Raw genomic sequence first — 19,837 nt, forward strand, 5'->3', positions numbered from 1 at the left:
GAAAGCGTAGTGCTACAGTTGAACCGCCTTGAAGAAGCTGGGTTTCCTCGGCAGGTACTGCTGATGATCCTCCGCAGGTTGCTTACAGAGGTTAATGGTCTAAAGAGTTCCCATATAAGAATGGAAGGAAGACCGGGTGTGATTCCATATATTCATAAAACGTCGCACCATTTAAAAAAATTGGCAGGAAGGTTCGGTGTACCTGTAGTTTTTAAGTCTTTTTCGAAGCTATCTTCACTCGTTAGGTTAACGAATCAAGAACAGGTATCACTAGAGTGCGAGAAGAAGCATAGGTGTCCTCTTGTGGAATGTAAAAGGTCTATTGTTTATGAAATCCCACTTTCGTGTGATAAGGTTTATGTGGGCCAATCTGGTCGGTGCCTAAATGAACGCTTAATGGAGCATAAGAATTGTGTAAATAAGACGGGTGGGGGTACCTTGCATGAACATGTCAGGGTCTGCGGTTGCGTTCCGGAGTTTCCGAGAACAAAGATTAGAGGACGATTTAACTCCAAGAATGAAAGAGAAATTTTCGAGGCCTTTTTGATAATGAAGTACGGGTCTGATAAATGTGTCAGTGAGCCGTCAATATCGCTAACTAGGGAAGAGTTTGGGTTCTTGGAATGCAGACTGTAGGCTGGAAGTGAGTAGTTAGATCTGATTGTTCCTCGTGTATATGGCCCCACGTGTCTTCCGTTTTGCCCCCTTTTCCCGTCCTTACCATTGGTTATAAATGTGCTTGTGTTGTTCAGTAAAAACTTGTTGATAGTGGAGCCTCTGTTTGTGTGTCTTCTTGTGTCGTTGTCCTTGTTTAGACTGCTCCTTGTTCTCCGAGTCATGTACCAACAAGCCCATCAAGCTACTCTAGACATCCTCGTAGAATGGCAGAGGCTATTCCCTTGTCACCAATTCGAAAGGCACGTTATTATCGGTTGTGTCATTCATCATATACGCCCGAAGGAAACCGCCGATTTACGCCTTCCATCATCCTCTCAGTCTCAAGAAGAGTGACAATGCGGAGCAGCGTCCCATTGGTCTCCTCTAACGATCTCTCGCGGTGGTTGGGCAAAATATTTTCAGCAGACCAATGGGACGGCGTTCCGCATCGTCGCACTACGGTGAGAGCGCTACGTCGAACGAATATACATAAGCTTCGCAAAAAGAGCTACACGCGACACTTTTACGTTGCACAGTGTCTTTATAATGGCGGACGAAGAAGAACGAGCGTAGAAATGTGATGTGTGTGTGTTTGCGTTGTGATAAGGTGTTGTCATTCTTTGTGTCTTGTTTTTTTGCATTTAAATGTGTGTTGCAAGTAAACTTCTGTTAGTTGAGAGTTAGCAGTTCGTTTGTGCACTTCCTCGTCCGTGTCCCTGGCTGCGTTCCGTTTATCATTATGGACGATGAAGCTCCGTAAAATGAATGAGATGTGTAATAATGCTTGGGAGAGGGGGCTAGATTTACAAGTAACGTGAGCCCGCCCACACTTGTGGGGATACATGCTGCGCGTTTCTCAGGGTAGGACTGCGGGTAATGTCGACCACCTGGAATTATGTCACGTGAGCCGGAAATCTCCAACACACTGTACTGGAAGCAATTTACCTGCCCCACCGTCCTCGTTGGCCATTGGCCACCGTCCTCGGACGGCTTCGAAGACGTGATCTTGAGCTCAGCAAACCATCACGCTACTGAGTGAGCTACAGAGGCCGGCTAGAGCTTACGTGGCGTATTTATTTTTATTTCATTTATTTAATTCCGCGTTAGCGCCGCGAAGCAACTGTGGCTATGAACGGCGTACAGACGTAGACAGATGGAGAGACGACAGCAGGAAGGAGTGGGGGACAGGGGGGGTTAAATATGCGTCCTGGGCCGACTTCAGGGGGAACATTTGTCAGGAAAGTCTTCGGAAAACCCAGGGAAAACCTCGGAAAGCACAGCCGGATTCGACAGGATTCGAACCCGTGCCACCTCTCAGTCTCGCCGTGGAAAGCGATCATCCTAACCGCTATGCCACGGGAGCTGGTGTATTTATTTTTGCATCTGAGCTATTGATTTTCGCTGTTACTTTGCCACTTTCTACGTCAATACGTTCGACAGAGATAAACGAAAAGGCTTCGCAAATATGTGGCTCGTTCCAAAATTGATACCAAGGAATTCACCATACCAATACCAAGGAATACTTATTTAGAGAGACCACATTATCTATCGCGGCGACTAGGCCATAACTTTAAAATTAGGAATATCCATGCAAGAACCAACATGTATGCAAATTCTTTTTTCGTTAAAACCATTGCGCAGTGGAATCGGTTGTCGCAGTCGCAAGTGTGCTCTGCAAATGTTGATTTGTTTGTTGCAAGTTTGTAACGCCCCTACTATACGCCTTCGGGCTATGTAGGGTACGTCTGGAATAAAGAAGAAAACAATGCAACGCCCTCCTCAGCAATCATTGCACTCCTTACTCCACACTACGCGCAAACATCGTTCTAGACGTCGGCGACATCGACTCAAAGAACGAATAACGCGGCCGACATGATCTAACCTTTGCTCCTCGCTCCGATACATATTCAAAATTCGCAACGTTCTCGACATAGGAAGAGGGGGGGAAAAAATCTGTCGTATTGCAGACAAGGTCAGACCAATTGCGCGTATAGCTCTCCGCGCACTGTGCCTGCAATGGCCACAATTTGAATCTGGCAGGAAGATTAAAACGGGACGACATTCAGTTTCCGGAATCGAGTTGTCGTCTTCATTAATCAGCCCCCGTTCCGCCTTTGGCGCTTTTGTCTGCTGGTTGATGCATAATGAAACATGCAAATGAGGCGAGGCCTGCCCCGTTAAAAGTGTGAAAGCCGCGAATGAATGTCTTCCGTCCGTGTCTTATTTCTGTTCACTTCGGATGTCCTTTGATACTGTTGCACAATTTTTATGAAGAAAGATTACGGTCGCGTACCAAAAGCATACTCGTGTCCATAGTGCGTATAGCGAGCTTTTTTCCTTTGAGGAAGTTGTCGTTCATCGTTGCATGCCCAGGAAAAATTGAAGTAGGACCAGCCTTGCGCGCTGCAACCGTTGCTGCCGTTATTTTTATTTTATTTTTATTTTTTCTGTTTGTGGTTCAGTGTCTGTGGTAGCCACGCAGCATTATATATGTTATTCCGCGCAGTCGTCTGGCCCAAAAGAAGAAAAACGCACGTATAATGAGACTTTTTTTATTTTGTGCTTCACTGGTTACGGGCTACCAAAAGCCGGATCCATTTGCATTTAGGTAATTACAAAGCTCGCTAACAATTAAACGAGATGACCAACCGTCGTCATGTTCTTGCTTACCCGCTGTATAGTTACGCTTTTCCAATTTATTTCTGTCTTATATATGTGTGCTTGTGTGGGTGCGCTGTGTAATAATTCTTGCGCTTCATATATCCGGTTTCGACAATAAAGGTAGCGCATTCGAGTCCCAACAGAGCGTCTGCGTTTGGATGTTCAGATTTGGATCTTTCGTTCAAATCGGCTTCGACTGTTACCACATCTAGCCAGCAACAATTAATGACAGAAAAACTTGGGGGGGATATATTTATTAGAACAAAGAAAAAAAAAGCAGGAAATGTTAGCCAAACGGGTCGTCGGCTTGCTATTCCGCACAAAAAGAAAGTAAAATAAATGAAAGAATAAAATAAATAAAAAGAAAAGAATTAGGAAATAAAGGATAAACTAACCAACGGTGAATGAAGGATGAGATACATTAAAGACAAAGATGACTTTCAAAAAAACATGAATAACAAACAGTGAAGAATGTGACTAAAAAAAAGATGAGGTTAATGCGTTGAGGATGAGAGTGGGGCACTACAGAATGAGATGGCACGACTTGAGTTGAAAAGGTTGGACTCAGTATGCTGCGTGCGCGCTAATGCAGAACAACGAGGAAAAATGTTGTACTGAAGTTATTACCGGGCACGGTCGCAGAATTAAGAGCCGCATTTTATTCACTCGTGTTGGAGAACTAGCTGCTTTCGGTTACATTTTGGGGCAGCAGCGTGCGGTTAAAAAAATCATTCAATCGATATAGTCAATCAATTAATATCAAACAAATATGTTCGCAGTTCATATCGTCTTGAGAGTATACAGGGTGTTTATTTTTCTCCTTTACAGAATATTTCTAAAAAGCTATGGAAGCAGCATAGACGTTGTTTTTGCAATTGAGTTATACTGCAGGGCGGACATCCTCTGGAAGGGAGCATGTAGCTACAAGATGACTAATTACAAAAAAAAACGTGTCGCCCGCATAGGCGATCGGAAATGCGTAAGTTCAACGGAAAAAAAAAAAGAAAAAAAACATCACTTACGCCACCATTGCCATTTGGCCCCATCGGTGCTGTTGGTACGAAAACTCACACCAGCACAGGCAACGGAGCTGTAGACAGCAGTACAGAATTAGCGTTCTGCATCGAATGTATTTTTCCTGTTTCGAACAAAAACCTCCTTCAAGCTATTCATCGCGTCTTCCCATTCACGTCAGAAGAGGACAAGACAACCTTATTAGCGCGACAACAAAGAAATTGCTGCGCATAAACAAACCAGTATAATAAGAACCGACAACATCAAGTTTCATAGGACCGAACACTTTTTCTTCTTTGTTATTTCTTTATGCAGTCTCAGCGCGTGTCTTCAAAGGGGCGACAGGGGATGAAAAGCACACACACACACAAACACACACACGCACACACACTGGTGTGTTTTGCGAATTTTGTCTTCGAGCTCGGAATGAGGGTCATTAGAGGAGCACGTACCTGCTCATTAAAAGGTCGAGACTAGAGTCGAGCTCCCACTTTAATTCCGTATTTAAGGAAGCGAGCAGCACTAAAAATGCACGGAACAAGTGTTTCGGCATCTCGAAACAATATGGTGATTTCAGAAGATTCCCTCTTTGAAGGGTTCCAGACGTAAAAGGAGTGCGCGCAGGATTCCGCGGATGAACTGTTTCGAAGCGAACGTCACGTTCGCGTTTGAAAAGTTATTAATTAGCGGAGTAAACGTACAGTATTTTGGGAGTGATGAGTATAGAACGAGGAGGGCGATACCGGTTCGACAACACGAAGAAAATTAATGGGACCTATTGATTGCGTGAATGTAGGACGAATACTTACCTTTTACGTGAAAATTCTTCTGAAAAACCAGTTATTAGACTTATTTATTAGTCTTATTAGAGTATTCGTGAGTTATTACTCAAGCCCTACGCGCTTTTATGGATAACTCATCCACGCATGATTTGACTCGAATTTTTCCATAATATATTGCGGATATTTCTCAAAATAAATCTGTCAAATAAGGGGACAATTCCAGTCCAACCCAAAAGCTTAAAAAATGTTGTCACACTCTTTATTGTGATGCTCAGGGTCGCTGTGCAAAGAGCTTTTAGTAATGCTCGCAACAAACCTATTTTAAAATCGGAATTTTCCAGTTCCTCCATCATGTTCCTCCTTCACTCAAAGGAAGAAATCAGAAATACGCAGACCTCTCGTGATCATCATCAGTCGAGCGCAGCTTGTGCAGTCATTCGAACGAGACTCGTACGATTAAAGAACTCATCTGCCAAAACTTTTCGCTATCGTTCCTTACAGTATGGGAAGCAAAAGTACGGAACCAGGCTCGCGTCAATATTAACAGCACGTACTTGGCGGGCCCTTTAGTCATACGGAACGATTCTATATTTTTAAGCTCTTCCGATCTTCGAATAAAGTAGAAGTTGTGGCTGCCACGAAGAATACATGCATGCACTTCCAGTATCTGTGTATTCAAACACGCCACATCTTCCCGTAATGTTCTCGTGGAAGGTGAAGCAAGTAGAGGCTGGCTTACACTGTCGCGTTTACGGTTGCGCTGGCGGTGAATCGCCGCCATGACAACAGGGCCCCGCTCTCCGCAAACGCAGGACGTTAGCGGAACGCAAGGAGTTGAGCCAACTTCAACTTTGTCGACGCAAGCCAAGTGCCCAATAAGAGGAGAGGATATAGCGCATGCGCACTGTATGCGCGGGGAGCACACGGGAGCTGCGGCGTTTCCTTTTTCTCCCTAGGTGGTGCGCTGTGAACAGCGTTCGTTCATTGGAGGAACGTAACGCTTTAACGCAATGATGTGAACGGGGACTACGAACGCGGCAACATGAACCCGTTCCGCGATGAAAAGCGCGTAAACGCAAGCTTTAGACGCAAGCGTAAAACGCAGCAGTGTGAACCAACCTTAAGTGCTCACCGGGCGAAAGTTCCGCCGCGTCTTACGTTGAGCATTGTCATGGCGCTAGAATGTCGGGCGGGAGTGGTGCACTGCGCACATAGCAGACGACACCATCGGCTCTGTCGTCTGCTATGGCTGCGCAGGGGAAAGGGTAAAATTTGGAGAAGCCACGTGACGAAGTGTCTGTCCACTCACATGGCAGCAAGCAGGAGGTATTCGTAGACCGGCATGGGTCCACGGAGGAAACCACGTTCACTTCACCTTGATATGCTGCCCTCTTATTTGGAAGAGGGACCAATGAGGTCGCTCCACGGGCAATTCGGGAAAGAGGCAAAAACTGCTGGGGCGCTGCGCCGGTCAGAAGAGCACGAAAAGTCATGACGTCGAGCGCTCGCGCTCACGCGACAGAAGAAAGTTGAGACGTTTTTCGCACCTTCTGCTAGAATACTTTGGGGAATGTCACTCGTGTGGATACTCGATCGGTATTTCAAAATGGAATATGCCAACCTTTGGAACGTCTGGAACTCGGCAGAACGGTGACCAAGGAATTTAACAAATTTATCTTCACCCCGGTTCACAGGTTAGTTACGATTGTAGCCACCAGGTGCGCTTTCATATTGCCAGGGCGAGGAAATGAAATGTACATTATCATCATCATTCGCTCTCATTTGGTGCTTACTATGCACGCGCAGTCCTCTTCGTTGTCGTTAACGTCGCCGCGGCTTCGCAGAATTGAATGATGGTCAGTAGCGCCAACTAGCGCCAAATCGCACCGCGAAGCGGCTAACAATGGAATTATACTACCTCGGTGCTGAGGAGATATGCGTATGTCCAGGTAGTTACCCTATGCTGGAGTATATCGTGAGCTGCTAAACTCTTCATACTTCTCTTCTTTTTCGAACCAAAGCAAACTTTTTTGTCTTCAAAACATGACTTTTAGCTCGCGTTACACCGCACGTACACGCGTCACGGGTTCGCACCGCCCGTGGTCATTACCAGCGAGTAGACGCGCAACGACTTCTCCACATAGTATCGTTAGCTGGCGCAAAGTTCAAGATAGCAACCAAGAGCTCTTGTCCTAAGATTCCTTCAAAGTGCCCAGAGGACGTGTTCAGACTTTTCCAAACTGAAAGCGGTCATTCGCTGCCTCTAACGGTCATTGTTATTACGAAGCAATAACCGTAATTTAAAACGACCCTCCGACTTTTTTTTTTTCGCTTTTATTTCTTTTTTGAGGGGCAGATGCAGCGTAACGACCTCTAGAACTGTTGTACTCGCGAGGCATCGTGGGGTGATTGGAAAATTTATAGAACTGTTTTGGGGGATTATTACGCTTACCCCGCACTATTTCCCACACACGTACATACACGTAAAAAGGAATACGATTTTATGGCTTGTTCGGATGGGACCTTGCGGTAATACGACGTGAGGTAATACGCTGGCCGGATCGTGTTCAATGGTCACCAATTCACCACACCAGTGAAGTTGCGTGGTGGGGTGGCAACAATAGCAGGAGCCGAAAGAACTAATAAGATTAGGATGTAAATGAGTAAGGAAACATTCTGTGTGACCTGTCACTGGCTTACCTCGGCCCGACTCTTTGATCACGATCAAGATGAGTGGCATATCAAGTTCTAGTAGGCACACTAGCACTGTACGGCCCCCACCCCTGCCCCCCCCCCCCCCCCCCGTAGCGACTTTTCCGGAGTTTCAGGGTTGTTCGCACGGTATGGCACGTACAAAAAGCAATCCGCCCTTGAGAGCGTTGTTAGCTGTTAGCTGGTATGTAAGATGGAGTCAGTGTAAACGGGCCTTCCTCCATAGGTAGATCTCATACTTGATGACAATACACACATTTGTCTTGATGATAACACACACAAACCTGGCTCTTCGTTTTTAGGGCCAGGGCTGTACTATTTTTGAAATGTGATATGCGGATTGCGGAAGCTTGCTCTTGTCCCATCCTGCAGTTGGCAGCACAACACACACCTTGGGAACTAACACGTTTACAAGTAATCACTTGTTAGCAATTAATCAGTAACGGTAATTAATAACTCTTTCTGAGACAGCAGCTTTCATGGTGATTACCAGTCGGCGACAGGTAATGAACAAAGATGCGACAAGTTTCGGAGATTAGAGAGACAAACACGAAATTCTAAAGCAACTGTAACTAGTTGCTGTCCTGTTACAGTTAGTATCGAATTTCCTGTAGATCCCTGTCGTTCCAGAAACTATTCGTATCTTTGTTCACTATACGTGTCGCCGATTGGTATTCACCACGAAAGTTGCTCTTTGAGATAAAATTATTAATTACGGTTGCTGGTTAATTGGTAAGTAAGTGATTACCCGTAACTATGTTGCTTCACAGGACGAACTCGGTCCCTATCTGTCTTTTGGCGTTATACTTTAACTATCAGGTATAAATCCTCCAGTCATCAAAAGGTGTATGGATAGCTCGCTTTGTAGCAGTACGTGGTGGCAGCAAGCGAAGTGTGGTAGAAGTATGTTATATTTAATTGGGATCAGAGTTGCGGAATGGAGTCTCCCATTCCGTTCCAATTCCATTCCAAGGAATGCAGATTTGCGATAATTTCATTGCTTTCAATTCCTCGGAATGAAAAGGTATGGTCAGTTCGCACTCCTGGAATGGCTTGGCAACCCAATTCCCATTCCGGTAATTCCATCAATAAAAGAAAAGGACCGGTAACCATACTGGCAAGTCCAGCAGTGCTATAGAGGAGATTGACATTACCAAGCACGGAAAAAGCGCAAAGACGAGGTTATTTCGCTCTTGACCGTGTGCAGGTGCTGTACAAAGGGTGCGAGGGCAGAAACCAGCACGTTGAAACCAAAACTGCGACCGGGGCACCCAGACCATTCCATTCCATTCCCATTCCTAGGACAGTTTCCGCCATTCCACTCCAATTCCATTCCTGCTAAATCTGGAATGATTCCGGAATCATTCCAACTCCGGAGCGACAGCTCCCGTAACCCTGATTGGGACTGGGATTCGCCGAGTACTTCACAGGGAGAAGATCAGAACTTGGGGCTGTCCATTTCGAAAGTAGCTAGCGAACATCATCGGTGTTCTTCGAAGATGTGCGAGGTACGTATATGTCCACTGTGTGTCCACTGTGTGTCCAGTGTGTCCGGAAGTTGTGCCGTTACCCTGTTTGCATCCTGCCGCAGCTCTGGACTGTTCCATAGCGACGACTTGTACGTGCATAAATCCTTGACATGCCGTGACTTCTTGTAATCAGGAGTTGGAGTCCCCCCCCCTGTCCCCCACTCCTTCCTGCTGTCCTCTCTCCATCTGTCCACGCCTGTACGCCGCTCATAGCCACAGTTGCTTCGCGGCGATAACACGGAATAAAAAAAGAAAAGGAGTTGGAGTCAGGAGTCGTGCGTTGTCCAGTCCGCGTGGTTGTGCTCCCACTTTGACGTAAATGCACATATGTGATCTGAAATGGCAGCGGCAATCTGCATGATCTGTAGATATTGAGATAAATTACTTAACCAAAATCTAGAGAATGACACCCGTTTTCATTCGATTTTAGGGAATTTATTTTTTCTGTGAAATTCAGAGAACAGAATATTGTCCCAGCCCTAAACACCAAGTCTCCCAGGCGACTAGCGTCGGAGGATTGCCTCCAAGGGCTGATTAATGTGATCATACTTACCAAACAGTGTAACGGTGTTAATATTGTGATGGGACTTCTTATTGTCTGAGGTCGCAAATGCATACCCAGCATGTAGTGCTGTGCACCGGACACACAATCGAAATGCGGGAGCGTTACTGCCCGTGCATCCCACTGAGCATTGCACATACCAGCATACGTTTGTTCACACAGTGCATCGCCTCTAAATTAAATAAGTTTTCTGTATATGTATCTTCTTGTCTGCGCGAAAAGGCTCGCCTTGTTGCACAGTGACGCGCCTGTGTTCCAGGGCCCAATGGCCAAGTGCCAAGTGGTGACCAAGCCAGTTTAAACATTAAAAAAAACAAAAAAACAGCGTAATTCGCTTTGAAAGAAGTTGCAACAATGAGTGCAGTGGCGACATCACGTCCCGGGCAGCACAGCGGGTTGGGAAACGATCGGGAGCCCCCCGGGGCTACTGGTTATCTGCGGGTGCCCACTGGATGTCGCGCACCAGCCCGTCCCCGCCTTGCAGCCGACAAAGCTCGCACCCGTCCCCGATGCTTTTCCTACGCATCACCGACGGCGTTGGGGTTACGCCAAACGCCGACAAAGTTCGCATCCATCCCCGATGCTTCTCCAACACATCACCGACAGCGTTGGGGTTACGCCGAACTGCGACATCGTGCCAGTGCCAGGGCTCCGCTCGTGCGCTGTGCCGCGCATGCGCAGCGTCACTCCTCCATGTAGGTTTGACGGTTGACCCTCGGCGGTGTGCGTCTGCAAGTATCTGAAAGGTACGTTTGCATTTTCCTATTATCTGTGGCATTATTGTGGAACGAACCTGTATGTGATATTGGTTGCTGTCGAGGCCGTAGGATTCGGGACATGGGGCGAAGGTTCCATGGTCATTTAACGTCACTATGTTGCTTCATTGCGTTGCGAACACGCACGCGATGGTACCCTCTCTGTCTATATATATATCTATAAAAAACAGAGCCTGCTGCAATTGCTAATCATGCGAGGTGCTAATGCCACTGCTGATACAGACAGTTGATGCGTGATTCTTGGTCACAGTTATTGAAATTTTGTAGCTTTCGGAACATCTGCGTTCGAGGTGCAATATGGGAACAGCTGCGAGAAATGATAATTAGATCCCTCACTTTTGATCATTCTCTAGGAGGTGACCGCAATATATTATTGCTACTGGTTGACATAAAGAGGGCAGTGAAATCTCTTGATCAACGACTGCAAGTAGTGGAACGTTTCATCGAAAGAATTTCCCAGGAGAAAGGAATTGCAAAGCCAAACTTTCCCGAACTCCCAATTCAGACATGCAGTGAGCTACTTGATCTTGAAACGTCACTGTCAGATGAGCAAGCCAAAGTATACCTGGTAAGTTTCCTGCCAAGTAAGTAGTATAATACTCTTGTACAGTCATGATTAGTCTGGTGTAACTTAACTCTTGTATTTCTCTTAATGCTGCATTTGATGAAAAAGCACGATAGCGCTGGGTAATATGTGTTTTAGAAAGAAATCGTGTTGCTATCTTCTGCTAATTGCCTTTTTTAACAGTTCAACTTTTGCAGATTGGAAAGCTCTCTCGTCTGGGCGGAAACTCGCTGACTGAAAGTGCCCGAGTCCTGGTGAAAAATCTTATACAGAGCAGCGTTGCGTTTCAATACAGCTTAAGGGGGGCACAACAGAAAAAAAAAAAAAGACTTTCCCGCATTGCGAGTCTACTCCTGCATTACTGGTGAGTATCATATCGCATTCAACATGCTTGCTTACTATTGTGGTTCAGGTTATGCAATAGTGTTTCTACTCTATTGTTGTTTCTCATACAGACATCCTTGTGCCTCGATGATGCTTGCCGAGAATTTTCTCTCTTTGATTGCTTCTGTATTTATCTGAATGTTTTTGCAACTGATTCCTTGCTTATCCGAACTGTATGCTAACATTGGAGTATGTCACTTACTTTTCAAACACCTTTATCTCTACTTTTACAACAATGTGGTCAGATACTGTTGCTTAACGTGTTTCCTGTAGAGGTACTACTGAAACGACACAACATCGTGGAAAGGATTGGGAGGTACTTAGCCGGCGCACCTGACCGGGAGGGAGGACGAGAAGCCCGCAAAAGAAAGACACAAGCCAAACCAGCAGCGAATAGACTTTCATCCTGTGATAACTTGTAATCAATAAAGTGTGTAGAACATGCAGCATGTGTTTTTGTAAGTGATCCCTTGCTTATCAGAACTGGATGCTAAAATTGGAGCATAATATAATAAACATAAGTAAACAACTCAATGACAGTGGGTAGTGCCAGTACCAACGTCCGAAGTGCATCAAATTCGCATCGGGAAGGCATGGGACACGGGTACCGACTGCCAATACTGGCCCGGCCCGATAACGGTGTTGCAAAATCGGCGGCGCGCCAGTACCGTAAGCCAGCAGAGCCCCGGTCGAAAGAGACTGTTCCCCGTTGGCGCACCGATATCGGTCCCGTCGGCTGTGCTGCCCGGGGTGGCACTCCACCCTCGTGCCCTTTCTTCACTGTCCTCGTTGTCTCCTTGGCACAGGCAAACGACGACGACGGTACATACGAGGGGCGTTCAAGTCAAACCGGGACTTGTCATTTTTCGCAAAAGTGAAATGAACTTACAGGCGAGAAATTAGTTTTATTTTCAACATAATCTCCAGCTGCACTAATGCACTTGTCCCAGCGTTTCACGAGGGCTTGGATGCCAGCAGCCATGATCGGACCACATTCTTGACCTCGTCGTCGCAGATCAAGTGGCGGCCCCCAAGAAACGCCTTCAGTGGCCCGAAGAGATGGAAACCGCTGGGGGCGAGGTCTGGACTGTAAGGGGGATGTGGCAGAACCTCCCAGCCAAGTTCCTGTAACGTGCGTCTCGTGAGATGCGCGGTATGCGGGCGTGCAATGCCCTGTAGGAGGAGGACTCCTTTGGTGATGAGGCCCTTTTGCTTCAGCGCCTTATGCACACCCCTGAGAACCTGGCAGTAATATGCACTATTGATGGTGGTACCAATGGGCAGAAAATCAACATGAACAACGCCAGCCTTGTCCCAGAAAACCGTGGAAAAACGTTGGATGTTCTCAGGAACTCTGACACTGGGCTCTGAGCCGCCCCGGCCGGGATCGTCCTGCACTGATGTACGGCCGTCTAGGAAACGTTTGCACCACTGAAACAACGCTTCGCTGCGGCTAAGTGTATCGTTGCCATACTGAGCCTGAAGTCTTGTCTGAATTTCAGATGACTTTACGCCTTCATTCACGATAAACTTCATGACAATTGGCTGTTCGACGTGCGCGCTCACCTTGTTGTCGGCCATCTTGTCCAGCAGGTGTCTTCTGTTTTGCACAAACTTTGGACCACCACGTGGTGAACGCGGAGGCCTGTCGCGTGTGAAAATGACGAAAACGAAGTAGCGCGAGCCATTTGTACACGCAGGAGGCAGAAAGTCCCGGTTTGACTTGAACACCCCTCGTACATAACAACCTCCATATGTTGTTTAAAATAGGCGTATTCATATTATCCCGTTATATATAAGGCATAAAAAAATAAGTACAGTCCTGAACAGAAGAAAAAAGAAAAATAAATATACCCGTCCTGTCCAGTAGTCTTCAACAGAAAAAAAAATATATATATATATATATATATATTATAGAACTGGGCACACCTGTTGACCTCGACGTAATGAGGGACCTCGGTGACCGACTGGGCTAAACGTTGAGAAGGTACGCTCATCTTTTGGTGACTCTTCGGTGAGTCGGGAATACAAACAAGTAAACAGAAGAGGGAAGAGAAGGGAGGACTCATTCGCCACGAGAGAATTGGGAAGAGGGGGAGGGTGTAATAACGTGTACGAGTAATTAGGGAAGCAAACAGTGCTTGAATTGTGTTCATCCCTTTTATGTCCCCAACACTAGGATTTTTATCGTGGAATTTTTGTTATCTTTCAATGGTGAGATGTTTGCGATGACGAACAATATTCTGTCGGGACTTGCATAGTCATACATGCCACATCTCATTTATAATGCTGCTCCGCCGTTCTTGATTTAGAGATCCGTCCTACATTACCAGAAACGCTGGGCATTTGAAGTGTATCCATATGAGCATCGTTGAGCATCGTTTTTCGCCATTCACGCATAGTTTTACAGGACAGTCAAACTCCTTTATAGCGAACACCTTTTTAACGAAAATACCACTACAGCAAATTTTTTTGCGGTCCCGCTGGAGCCCTATAGGTCCAATAATGGACATCCTTTTTAACAAAAATACCTTTACTGCGATTTTTTTTTTTTTTTTTTTTGCTGTCCCCTGAGTTTTGTTGTAAAGGAGTTTGACTGTAGCTCTATAATCGTGAATTTGCACGCCAATTTTTGGCAGACGTTATCGAAACTCGGGAAAAAGATAGGACAGCTATAGAAATCACAGTGTGCAACTGAATTTTCTTTTTCGGATAGAACTAAGGCGCGATTTCTATTTCTTTCTTTCTTCTTTTTCTTTGCTTTATTTTTAGGTCATTTCCCGGCTAGAGGTGAGGTATTAACCGATGCGTTCTTGGGAAAGTCGACAGCAAACTGAAAGAAGATTAAGAGAGAGAGACAATAAAAGATTCAGGAAATCAGCTATTAGAGAAATACTATACTGTTATATGACTTAGGGATGTTGCAGTCAAAATGGCGGTCTCGAATTAGCGGGACAATGCCATATACCATAGACGGTGGCAGCGGTGTGAAGCCACCTGAATTATAATACTGGAAAGCTTCGCGACGGCTGCTGTCGGCAATTTCCGATCGGAAGCTGTTGGGAGTGATACACACACTAATGCCTGAGTGTTTTGTGGCAGAGACCTGCGCGGGAGCGGTGGGTTCTCGTATTGTTTATACAACGAAGCAGTTCACAAGGAGTGTTCCCCGGAAACATATACCTAGTCAAGTACACATTTTCTTCCTCTCCAAAACGTAGCGTGTCGTGTAGCTTGCCGTTTACTCAAAGGACGACATAGAAAACAGCAGCAAACCACAAGGCAGTGTTTATTTTGTTATGTGTGTGAATTTCAGTGGTTTAATATGTCATAATTTGCTACCTAGCCTTGAATGTACTCCGTCCCAGTGATGAGACACCCCACGTGATCGTCATCACCTATTTGTTGTTGTTGTTGCACCTCTTTAACCGAAACAAAATTGAGGTGATAAGGTGAGGGCGAATTCTACAGACAGCAAATTATTTAAAACTATGCAGTCGCTTTCATTTTTTTTAGCTATTTGTCCAAGCCCGCACTGCTTCAAACATATACATATGTATTACAGGATATTCTGGACTAAGAATTTCCGATGGCACAAAGGCATTTCACTTTTCGCCGGCGAACAGAAGAAGGGCCTCGTTCCCTGGCGACAGCCTGCGATTGCCTCAAACAACAACTTCCCTTTAAAAATGCAAAGAGCGCTTTCTTGAAGTGCTCCAGTAATAATAAAAAGTCGTAACCGAAGTAATCCCCTCTTTTAACGGTTGAATATTTTACAACCAACGACCCCACTAAGCCACGCAACGACAATGCAAAGTACTCCGCAGCTCTCTCCGCACCACGTCCCCCGTGAGCGAAAGGACACATTTTCTCGAGCGAAAATTGAGGTAAAAAAAGGTTACGACATTATTATCATGCATGAACGGCTTGCGGTTATTCCAGTAGGGCGTTTTGAATTTCTTTTTTAAGTGCTCTTGAGGCAGCAAAAAAAAAAAGAAAAAAAAACGAGAGGGAGTGGAGAAAAAGAAAACAGATGCACGTCTTTCAAGTGAAGTGGTTCTGCGCGACAGGTAAATTTATATTCGAAGCCCGAGTGTGCTCCAGTGGGTTATTGGTGTTTTCGTTCGAGCATACATAACGGACGAAACGCGTTAAGAGAATATGTCCCTCGCGGCATGGTGATGGTGATGTTGATGTGATAAAGAAAAAAAAATGGGGATGTGAGTTACGACGAGGTCGAACTGACTATCCCAGTACGCTTACACACACAGAAAGTACAAACATGTGAACGGATTAAAATGATGGAGTTCAACGTGTAGTTCTAAAGTTTCAACCAAGTGAGGTTTAAAATGTCGGAATCTCTGGGGCCCACGCACAGCACACATTCCGCAAGTCATAGAATGTCCATAAGCCCGGTTGTAAGTAGTGCCTTCTGCGCCTTGTCGGACGACGGAGGACTTAATAGTTACGCGATGTCGAAGGCTCGGCAGTCCACGCGAGAGAGGCTCGCCTCTAATACCCTTCGAGCATCAACGTATTTCCGACACCTGAAAAGGATATGTTCTACGTCCTCTACAACTACAACTCGGAGAGTCTCGTTATCCCACCTTGAAGAGAATTCGTGCGCTGTGCGAGACCTTTAGGATACCGTAATTTCACGCGTATAAGCCGCACCGCAGATAAGCCGCAGGACGCGTTTTTTGGGACGTTTTGAAAATTTTCTGGCAGATAAGCCGCACCCGCAGATAAGCCGCGGGCAATACGAGACGACTGATTTGTGCGACAAAGGAGACTATAGAGAAGGCCATAAACCCTGTGGTCCATACTAGAGCCCTGCACCATCCGCGGATGGAAGCGGATATCCGCGGATATCCACAATATACTTGCGGATTCGGATGAAAATTTAGCACTTTCTGCGGTGTGCGGATCGGATGCGGATGGCTCGAGGTCGGATGCGGATCGGATGCGGATACGAAGGCAGCGGATCGGTAGCGGATCGGATGCGGATATACCGCGTGCTGTCATTTTTCCACCCGCAATTTATTTGTATTGTGCGCCGACAGCCGACAGCGAGCGCATGCTCTGGTTCACCTTTGACCATGCACGGCGCCAAGACGGGAGAGGAGGCATTCAGGCGTCTCGAACCGCGCGAGCGCCGACGAGGTAGCGTTCCACGCGTTCCAGAAGTCTCTCCATATCGCGTTTGTTGAAAGGTTTACCTTTGCTTGTCGTCATGACTGAGTCCTTCCGTGACAGCATGGAGGCATCCGAAATTATACCAACATGCTTCCGGCGGTCTTTACGCGTCTTTCGAAACGTGCGGATTTTTGCGGATCGGATGCGGATGGTGCGTTTTGCTCAGCGGATCGGATGCGGATGTAAACTGTTGTGTATGGTGCGGATGCGGATCGGATACGGATAACGTATGCGCGGATGCGGGTCGGATGCGGATGCAAAAAACATCATCCGCGCAGGGCTCTAGTCCATACTCCGGGGTCGGCATAGTGTACAACAGAGGAGGTCAGTTCTGGAGTTCTACCAAGATCGGATTGTGCCCTTGTCGGGTGTTTTTCGTTGACTGATGGGTCAGTGATCTTCCAGAAGACGTGAATCACTGTCACCACTTTCCTTAAAGCTGCTTGGGGGAATGCACCAGGAAGATCAATCTACTCGAATGTGGACCCGTCCCTGTTACGCACTGTTCGTGCATCGGCAGGGCAGTGCTGTTCCAGAGACACTGTCGGCCCTTTCGTTAAAATCGGCGTATGGGGAAAATACCAGGAAAAAATAGTCATCAGATAAGCCGCACCGGTGGATAAGCCGCAGGGCGCCCGTGAGAAAAAAAAATCGCGCATAAGCCGCGGCTAATACGCGTGAAAATACGATACTTTAGGAAAGCCGGTAGTCGACAGTCGTCGTTTGTCGTGTGAAGGAAGGTGGTACTCGAAAGGGTAAGACAATTGATGTTCTGAGGCCGGAACACACAGAAAGGACAAATACATACAAAGCCTCAAGTGCCTAAGAAATTAATGATGAAAGATGGAAGTCACTGAAAAGGTTATTCAGCTGTAGGGCTTGAACCCACGTCTTGTGGATTACCGGTCCAGGGCTCTACGAGAATCCAGAAGATGTATGTTCAAGCCCTATACAGCTGAATAACCTTTTCAGTGGCTTCCATATCTTTCATCATTAATTTCTCGGGCACTTGAGGCTTTGTATGTATTTGTCCTTTCAACTTGGTATCACTTGGTATAAAAAGTCATACTTCTGATCCCAAGGGTTTGGGTCGATCAAACGTGGATGTGGAACTTCGTGGCACGGTATATAAGTTGCGCTGGCCTATCGTCCCCACAAGGGGGCGTTCAGTACTGTGTGCCCAGAGCCGTTTATAGAGAGAGTTTGGCCATTAGGAGGAGCCTGACTTAAAGCGCGTCATGCGACGTCACGGCTAAACGACCTCCCTCGTCGTGCTCCATTGTTATCCAGTCGTCAATCGGTCGCCGACGCGATATTGATGCTGATCATTGTTTACATTCCAAAGAGAGAATACACGTGCGTACCTTTTGCTTGGAAAGCGTTTCGTCCTTGAACTCTCTCAGTTCGGACACAAAGCCCCCCTTATCACTGGCGCGAGTGGGTCATAAGCCGGTTATTCCTGTAGATTACATTCAACGCGACCACGAAGCTGTCGACCAGCTGACGGACAGCATCAATATGGCACGGACTAGATGGCTGATAAGGGGATTCCGCTCGGATTCAGGCTTTTTGGGCGGCGCAACGACGACTCTGACGTCAAAATAAGCTCCTCCCATAAGGCGGCAAAAGATCAAAGAATGGCCAAACTCTCCCTATAAATGGCTCTGTGTGCCAAGCGCGTGAGCTTTTGGCGCACATTAGAAAACGTTAAGGTGGACAAAAATAAATAAACAATGAGGACCGGTCACTGTAGTTTATCTTTCTACTGCAAATAGTAGTGTAACATCACGGCACCATTATTTTTATTATAATTATTATTACGCGGAGGTCATCGCGGCTATTCGGAGGCTAAAACCTACTTTGACTCCAGGGGTCGACAAAATTCCTGCAGTATTCGTTAAAGCCTACGCTGTCCTCCTTGCCCCCGCCTTCCTTTATGAATTCAACCTGTCTCTACGTGACTCTGTGTTCCCCAGCTGTTGGAAAACTTCTGTTGTCGTACCAGTCCACAAGTTTGGCGATCCTTTGAATGTGTCAAACTATCGTCCTGTCAGTCTACTGTGCGCGTTTTCAAAGGTGTTTGAGCAGATCATCTATGACCGCACGTTTTCTTTTCTCAAGTCGCAGATATGTGAGCAACAACATGGTTTCATGCGAGGCAGGTCCACTGTCACCAATCTTGTATCGTTTATGTCCGCTGTGGCAGCACGAGGACAAGTAGATTCAATTTATTTCGACATTTCTAAAGCATTTGACATGATGGACCATACTATTTTGCTTCACAAACTTCATATGACTGGTCTCGAAAACGCCCTCACTGCTTTCTTCCTTTCGTTTCTGAGTAACATATGTCGTAAAGGTGCACGGTGCCTTATCTTCTCCTTATTTTCCCCCTTCAGGTGTTCCTCAAGGCTCAATTTTGGAACTGCTCCTTTTCAATGTCTTTATTAATCACTTAGCTGGGTATATTCGTCATTCTCATGTTCTTCAGTACGCCGATGACGTGAAGATATTTAACGTTATCCACGACCCAAATGACGTTCATAAGCTACAAACTGACGTTTCTTCTATGGTTGAATGGTGCTCTAAAAATGGGATGGCTATTAATCCAATGAAGACGAAACATGTGACTTACTCAAGAAAAACTAACATGATATGCAATACATACATGTGTTCCGGTGCCGCAAGCGTGTCGATGAAGGATCTGGGGGTCATTTTGGACTCCCAGCTATACGTTTTCGTGACCATATCTCCTACGTACGCTCTTCAGCTCTCAAAATTCCTGGCTTGCTCACATATATACATGCAAAATCTTTTCCACGCACTCTGTATTTCTTCACCTGTATCGTTCCTTAATTTTACCGCGACTGGAATACGCGTCTCCAGTGTGGAACTCTCTTTTCTACACTGGCTCGTCACGGATTGAATCTGTCTAGAAAAAGCTTCTACACGTTGTACATGGCGTATTTTTGAGAAAGAGCCCTCACTTTAGAATGTAC

At 46.2% G+C, this 19,837-nt stretch overlaps 1 protein-coding gene and 1 long non-coding RNA gene across 3 annotated transcripts in view; both read left to right on the top strand.

The window, feature by feature from the left end:
* The window catches only part of LOC135393817 (nucleobindin-2-like), a 420,933-nt gene that overhangs the window by 365,900 nt on the left and 35,196 nt on the right, over positions 1-19,837 (top strand). The gene's annotated exons all lie outside the window — the stretch shown is intronic.
* Positions 10,530-12,089, top strand: LOC135395273 (uncharacterized). The gene is made up of 4 exons (XR_010423005.1): positions 10,530-10,663; positions 11,047-11,261; positions 11,456-11,622; positions 11,916-12,089. It is a non-coding gene; the product is annotated as an uncharacterized LOC135395273 (long non-coding RNA).

Source organism: Ornithodoros turicata, chromosome 5 (assembly GCF_037126465.1).
Source record: "Ornithodoros turicata isolate Travis chromosome 5, ASM3712646v1, whole genome shotgun sequence".
NCBI lineage: Eukaryota > Metazoa > Arthropoda > Arachnida > Ixodida > Argasidae > Ornithodoros > Ornithodoros turicata.